The sequence below is a fragment of the Bidens hawaiensis genome, unplaced genomic scaffold, assembly GCF_021521415.1.
Source record: "Bidens hawaiensis isolate Kalapana, Puna unplaced genomic scaffold, B.hawaiensis_p1.1 tig00018482_1, whole genome shotgun sequence".
NCBI classification, from domain to species: domain Eukaryota; kingdom Viridiplantae; phylum Streptophyta; class Magnoliopsida; order Asterales; family Asteraceae; genus Bidens; species Bidens hawaiensis.
Genome location: NW_027492790.1, coordinates 460929 through 469211, shown reverse-complemented (window position 1 = coordinate 469211; position 8283 = coordinate 460929). Strand labels below are relative to the sequence as shown.

At 34.4% G+C, this 8283-nt stretch overlaps 1 pseudogene across 1 annotated transcript; it reads right to left on the bottom strand.

Annotated features, from left to right (window-relative positions):
- Positions 1-1949: 1949 nt before the first annotated feature.
- Positions 1950-7632, bottom strand: LOC143556134 (homeobox-leucine zipper protein MERISTEM L1-like; annotated as a pseudogene). Its single transcript, XR_013139327.1, has 11 exons — positions 7367-7632; positions 7026-7143; positions 5238-5426; positions 4681-5118; positions 4493-4594; positions 4200-4400; positions 3943-4117; positions 3544-3818; positions 3374-3469; positions 2586-2975; positions 1950-2343 (listed from the first exon to the last, which is right to left on the bottom strand). The product of XR_013139327.1 is annotated as a homeobox-leucine zipper protein MERISTEM L1-like (transcript).
- Between the last annotated feature and the right edge of the window lie 651 nt (positions 7633-8283).

Below are 8283 nucleotides of genomic sequence, written 5' to 3'. Positions count from 1 at the left end.
ATATTCGTTTTTTTCAGGAGCATGTTCAAAGGGGTAAATTCAGATTCTTCATGTACCAACCCGGTAACAAATCGCTGACATCTTCACCAAGGGCCTTCCAAAGATTTTTTCCGGTGATTTACGATCCAGTCCACCCTATACCCTATGGTTTCCTGCTTCGACTGAGGTGGAGTAATAGATTGTGTATAATTAGAAAATATTTGTAATCATAAAAGATAGTATATTTGTACTAGAATAGGAGATTTTGTATAATACAAATATACTATCTTTTATAAGGGATAAGTTTAATGAAAAGGGAAACGAATGAATTTCCAATATTCTATCATTGAATATGTGGGATTACAAGATGGTTTTTTTGGATTGGATGAGTGGAGATATAGACATTTTCACTATAAAGACATTTTCACTGCGAAGGGAACATGATGTTCATGTTTCTAATATTTCGTTGTATTTCTTTGTGTAATGTTTTCATCTTATTAAAGAGCGGAGATTGTAGAGTTTTGAGAAGTGCGTGGTATTTCAGTACAATATGCCACTAGTATCAAAACAATGAAAAGTTAAGCAGTAAAGAGGTTACTACAAATGATGGGATAAAACTACTACTTACTGTATTCCTAGCTATCGGTTCTTTTTTCTTTTTTTTTTTTTATTTCAACGTACTGTTATTTTCATTTTCGGGTTTTGAGTCTTGTATTGAGTAGAGATAGTAGCGTCTAGGTGTGATTCAAAATACTATTATCATTATAGTAAAGTTGAATAATCCATGTCTGTTAATCCTTTTTCGGTAATTTTTTAGTTGTGTTGCAGGTTTTCGACGATATTAATATTATTCTACAAGATTAATTTTTGTGTTTGATTTGCAGTAATTTGGATCCTAACAAGCCATTACTATTAGGTGTCGACAGAAACATTATTAGGGCTGATATTATTATTATTATTATTATTATTATTATTATTATTATTATTATGTTTGCAATTAATGAAACTTATGTATTCTAGTTTAGGTTGTTATATCGGGTAACTTAGGATAAAACCTGTTAATCTGGTATAAACATTATAACGGTTCGGAAGCTATATTTTTGTATATAAACACTATTATGATACCGGTGTTAACTAATTACCAGGATTAATCATGTTATTATTGATTGATCCATTTAAGTTTATCACATTTGTGTTCGTGATACCCCCAATAATCTGGTTTCAGAGCCATACGATTTTCACAAATTAATCACAGATCGAGACGATGGAGAGTACAAACTACAGAAACCGGAATCATAAGAGCGGTGGATATGACAAGCGGTTATGCTACTATTGTAGGGAGCCAGGTCATGTTATTAAACGATGAAAACTCAAGGAACAAGACGAGGCAACAATGTTGATCCAACAAGCGATTAACATAGGAATTCAAGATCAATCAGCTGTTACAGATCATGATGACGAATACGATTAAGAAATCATGTTGGCCACACATTAATATGATTAAGAAATCTTTTGGGATCGACACACGAGTAGAAAAATCAGAAATTGTGTTTATTCGCGGGGTAGGGCAGGTGATTGTGGGTATAAACTGAAAGGCATTAATGTTTCAAAGTGTGTTCTATGTTCCAGAAAAGGTACTAGGTTTGTAACAATTAAGGATGCAAGCTTTTCGAATTAAATTCGAAGGAAACTAATGTGAGATCAGTCCCAGGTTTGAAGAAAATAGGGAAATAATAAATGAAGGAACTCATGAAACAAACATGGAAAGATTAACGGAAAACAAGACTGATCTCGGAGATGATAGTGAATATGAAGAACTCGATCAAGAAAACATGTCTTGACTCTTATTTTTACGAACTCTCCATACATGAATCCATTTCCATGGCACAAGAAAGCATACGGGAAGCAGCTATTTGAGAAACAAATTATTACTAAAAATTCATTTCCTAAGGTAAAACCAAGCCAATGTAACTGATAGATAAATGTCAGACAAAAAAACCATACCAGCAATAATATAAAGTTGTAACCAGTTACTGCAAGCATGCTAGCAATTGACTTCATGTTCAAAATAAGACTGGAAAACCATAAAATAAATCCTAAGTAAAACGAAATATTTGGAAGTTTTAACTAGAATTCACTTGACAAGGTGTAAGTTTACTCTATAATCTTCAAGATAGGCAAAGTCAATACCCGAACCCATAATCCCTGAAATGAAGAAAATGGTTTCCTTATGTTGCATCAGAATGACACACCATCTCCATACGTCCAGATATCGTTAAGGTGCGTTCTTGACTTCTTCTATCCGTTTGAGAAGATAGAGAGAAACACCGCCCGCCTAGGTCTTTCCCTCTTCCCGCCATGGCACTACAAAGCATGCAAATGAGTAGATATCATAATATATTGTGTTAATCACCATTCAGAATAATAACAAGCGATGAAGCTTGAGTGGTTAAAAGAAGTTTTTTGAACTTTTAGTATAAAATAAAAGTAATTGATCATCTTTTATGTATTTCCTTTCCTTTACGACTAACGGAAAAAATTAAGAATGCATGCTAGTAGCTAGCTTTAAATAGAATGTAATCGACGGAGGTTAATGACGGTCTTACCATTTATAGTGCCGATAATATTGCTCATATATTGTGAGAATCTAGTGCACATTTGATCCTTTCAGCTGTGCACTTAACTAGAGAATTGACTGTTGCCGCTGCTCCTAGTGATATTTTGGCAGTAGGAACTGAATCGAATAAAATCTGGAGTCCGATTGTTATTAATGATCCTCCGGTTCCAACCTCAAGAACTCCACCTTCATACGGTCCCGGTCCATCAGGAAGTATGGCAAAACCAGATGGTAGCAATGGAACATAATCTGGATCTCCCCCACTTAATACATCATCCATCCGTGCAATATCTACCGGCGCATATATAACATATGATCCTGTAGAATCAGTTGAGCTCTCTTGTAGCATAAGCATGTTGCTCTGGTTATAATTGGCACTCTACAACATAAAACAAGTTGATAATTATAGTTGGATTAATTTGGATTAGGATACAGGAACAAACAGAAAATGATGATAAATGTGAAGACATGAAGATTAGTTAGGACTTTAAATATATTAAAACAAGTTATTTAGTTATAAGTTATTTAGACTTACCGGTTAGTACTTAATAGTTTATTTAATTATGATATCGTTAGAATAGGATTAGCCTCGGTTTTTTTAAATCTCAAGTTTTGTATTCAGTTTATTGTCTCAAATTTAATTAACAGAAAAGTGTCTGAAGTTATTCCTTCGATTTCTGTGCTTTTTTGTTATCTAAACCTTCGGTTTGATCTAAAAAAAAATTTAATAGTTATATGTGGATCATTAGTTGTGTTTTGCATGATTTTAGAACTTACATTAACACGCAGAAGGGAAACAGAATTTCCCGAATCATGGCCATTGGCAATGTGTAGCATTTCTTGAACCAGCTCACAGTTTGAAAGAACATCCCACTGAAATTGATGAGCCACCTTCAGATTATAGTCAAATATGATTTTGTATGGATTTTCATTAAAAATTTCGTTACCTCGCTCCTAAAGTTCTCATCACGGAGAAAATTAAAAACCTGTTTTGGTGGAATTGGTAACCAAAATGAAGTTGCAGCACTTAACACTACACCGGCTGGTCTACCTGGATCGTCTGTATTTTTTCGGTGCATTATCCTAACAACATCATCCGAACCACCGTCAGATAAAGTGGTCCATGTGTGGGCAGTCGAAGCACCAACCCCGTTACAGAAGCTCAAAACCATTCTCTGGGCTAACTTTAGCATTTGCTTTCTCCCTTCTTGAGTCATTGTAACTACTACAAAAATGAATGAAGAAAGACAATTCATTTTATGATTTTATCAAATTCAGAATAATAAAAAAAAGTATTTCTTTTAATAAGGAAATAGTAGAATGCTAATAAGTTGATATATACTTGCCTCCTACGTTTGCGTCTGGATTATTGCTCGCCATTGCGCTTGCAAGTCGTTGACATTGTCTTTCTAGAGTTGCTACCCATCTTTTTGCACCAAATGCTAGACCAGAGTTTACTAGCACCTTATAGATATCATGAACGGCCTCATCATCAACTTCAACATTTTCAACCCAAATGACCTAGAAACGGAGATTAAACGTGAATTCCCGAAATTCGCTTACTTCTGTGTTTGCGTTTATTGCATCGTTAATTAAGTTGTACCTTTGAGTATCCATTGGGAAGCTCATGAATCAAACAGCCCGAAGGCCTTCTTCTACATCTTACCACCGATGAAGAGCACAGATTTTCCAAAGATACATCAACCACGACCCACGTTCCATCATCAAGTCTTTTGCAATACCTAACAAAGTAGTTTACTCGTGTTGGAACGAGTGGAGAAGGAACTTGATACTCAGCTGTCATCTGCAAAACTCGAACGTAGTGTCTAGATTAATATAGATAAGAGTTAGATTCGGTGTTTTAATAGTTACAATATAACTTCACGAGTTCCTTACCACTTGCATAACTCCGTTATAATTGCCAGCTGCTCCAGTCGCAAGTATTTCTAGAATCGTTGCTCTTGAAACAATGCCGCAAAACACATTCGACCATTGATTCTGACAAATAATTGTTAGATTATTGAGTTGTCAATTCATAAGTATGTAGACATAAAAAGATTGCAATTTCAGTAAAAAAAATATACCACATCCATTAGAATTTCCAAAACAGATGCATGATTCATGAAGACAACCGTGGATTCCCTTGAAGCTTCGGATTTCAGTCCCATTGGTTTCGGTCCTATACATCTGGGAAATGACCGCAGATACTCGTCTTCATTTAGCGTCACTTGAAGTGAGTCATCAGAGACTGGGACCCAAAGGGGCTCACCAACCTGAGCAATTCTGACAAGTTCCTCCATGGCAACAATAGCAAGCTCCACAATAACTCGCTTCTCAGTAGGTATAGCCATGGGCCGGAGACTGTCATTTGCTCCTAGCATTTCTCCTAGTACTCCTTGTTGTGGGTTAAAACTAGACTCTGGTACGTCAAGGGAACGAGAGGGTCCATGAGACGAGACATCAGGGTAACTGAATGTTGGCTTGCCAACGTATTTTGCGGCAATTCCAGATATCCTGTCAATCTATATGGAAAAAAATAAAATGTGAAAGGTTTGATAATAAACTTCAAACATATTATAGAAACTACACAACCCCCAATAAATATGTATATATTTTTTTCTTATGGTTAAGCTTAACATACTTCTTCTCGTAGACGAGCATTTTCAATCCTCAATTGCTGTTCGTCAAACGACATTTCCCCGGTAGCAGCTGCTCCTCCACAGTTTGGACATGTGGCATTGGCGAGAAGTTCCTTTAAATGCAGGTTATCTGCTCGAAGCTTTTCATTTTCTTTTCTTAGGTTTGTGTTATCAAAGCGCTCGTGCTGTGTCTAGTTTGGGAAAAACAATTGAAAAATGCACATTTTAGAAATTGATGATCGTTTAGTGTATCATTGATTCTGTCAAAATATAAATGGAAGTGCAAGCATTGTTCAAAATGAATTAGGTGCATCTCTTCACAAGCCAATTGACCATTAGCTGATATTTGTATAACAACCCTCATAATCAACTCCTTTTTTATATAATAAATTCAAATAAACTTGACACACAGCAAACATCCAATCAAGAACAAATTAACACAAAACAAAGAAGAACAAGGGATTAACAATAAATGAGTTTTTGTATCATGAACAACTGACTGTACAACTTGTTTACAATTTGATAGACGTATATGTACAACATGAACCGATGCAACAATTGAGGAAGTTAATCAACAACTAAATAACTTTCTATCTTGGTGTTTAAACATCGCATTTATCAATCCTAAATATAGTTACACTATGACCGTGACTCGTTTACACAATACATAAGACACTAACACATGCTATTAACTAATTTTAATTCCGACACGTTAACTTTTTAAAAAACTTTGATCACACAATAAAAGCCAACATAAACTACTACTTAGTCTACCATTTAACACAATCCTACTCTTAACTCTAACTTAACTAAAACCAAATAGATAAACCTAACTATTTACTCTAAATCTATAAACTTAAACATAATTTCTTGATCTTGAAAATTTGATTCATTTCTTTTCTCCACCTTTTACATTTCAGTCGGCATTATGCCAACAATAGTTTTGTATACATAAACAGAATTAATGTGAGTATTGAGTAGCCAATTGATGTTTGATTGTTGTAATTAACTCACGGTTGTATACATGTGATATAAAATGAAAATTTATAATGTGCGACTTCTATCGCTCACATGTGCTAACCACTTGATATATACCTCAATTAACTAAACTCATGGCTCTAATTTGCAACCAACTAGTTACAACTACTCAGGTGATATATCGGTTACCGGTCCCTTCGTAAAGTATCAGTAAAAATATTGGCAGTAATATTGGCGATAATGACTGATATTGGACCGATATATCACCGATATTCCCGATATCAAAGTTTTAAGTCTTAATTATCAAATTTTAGTGTTCAGTGTTATTGTTTTAACTCTTAATTATCAACTTTTAGTGTTCTGTTAGTGTTTTAAATCTAGGGGTTGTTTGATAGCCTCTTAATTGTTCATAACTTTTGAATGGTTAAGAGGTATGCTTAAGTCTGAATGGTTAAGAGGTATTCAGACTTAAGCATACCTCTTAACCATTAAGAGGTTATAAACCATTAAGAGATAGCCTCTTAATGACCATTAAGAGGCTACCAAACAGCCCTTTAATCGGTTTCTACTTGATGATTATTAAGTGTTTTGCAAGTTGCAAAAGGTTAATCTATTATACTAAATGATTAGTGTTAAATTGTTGTATGTATGAATTTAACATGATATTAAAATTACCGAGACCGATATAGGATATTTTCCGCATTAACTGCTTAGGATCATATAACATTGCTATCACATAAATATATAATTCATCCTTAGATAAACTCGGCCAGAATATTCATACCACAAATGTTAGTTTTTGTGCAAGTTACCTTAACTTGAGTGCGTTTGTTCTGGAACCAGAATTTGACTTGTAATGGTTCTAAGGATAATCTTCTTCCAAGTTCCTTTCTTTGTTTATCATCTGGATGAGGACACTCTTTAAAAAACCTACATGAAAATAAACAATAACGACCAAGAAAAATATAAAGATAGTCTCTCTAGTTTTTCCTAAAATAACCAATCTGTAGACACTTTATAGGCTCGGGGACGACAAGCAGACGCTGTCGCACCCGCCCCTAACTTCCATTTTCGGCAGGTAAGAGAAACTTGTAAAGACTTCATTTAAAGTCACATATTAAAAAAAGATGAGGGCAAAGGATTAAAAGCTTACGCTTCCAATTCTTGGATTTGATGTTGAGTATGGCGATGGTAACGTTTCTTTTTGTTGGCATGCATATTAGGATCTTGATCATCGCCCGAAGCTAGAGCTTCGATGTTGCTATCATGATCATCATCTCTAAGCATATCAAGATTGTTTTCTGGTGTTCTGTTGCTCATGTCAACAATATGCTGCTGCTGATGATGGTGAAGATTTTCAAAGATATTATTTGGCTGAAACATGTCTCCCTTTATAGGCTCCTTCTAATACAAAGTCATTAAATTGTAATTGATTATATTAATTTCTTGTAACAAAAAAAAAGTTATATATATTATATGTGTATTCAATAAAGTTATGATGAAATAAATGTTGTTGTGAATCTTATTTCTTAAGAAAATTAAAAAACACAAAAATTAATTAATCAGAAATAAAGAAGAGAGAGAAGATCATAGACTCATAAATATAAAATATTCAATTTTAATTGAAGACCCTTTATTCTTTAAAGAAAAGTCAACTTTTTAGTGACTGATTACTTTCGTTGAATTGACAATTTCTAACAACCCAAATGTCTGTATTTTCAAGTAGCCTATGCGAGGCTGTGTACAATGGATCGCTTCGATTGTGAAGCGATCCGTCCCTTTCCTGGATCCTGTGCAAACGCAGGAGCCAGGTGCAATGGGTACGCCATATTTAATCCATAATTTTTCAATAAATGTATTTCAAAATACATGAAACCAAACCACCTTAATCTCTTTAGTTGAACACATTAGTTTGTGTATTGAATCCAACCTGTTACATGAGAAAGTGAAGAAGATGGTAAAGATACTTACTAGATTTTTGTTCTTGCTTTGTAGAACCTTAGAGATAATGATTTGGTATTCGCAGACGAATGCCAACGGAAAACTATTTTCGAAAGAGCAAAAAGAGTG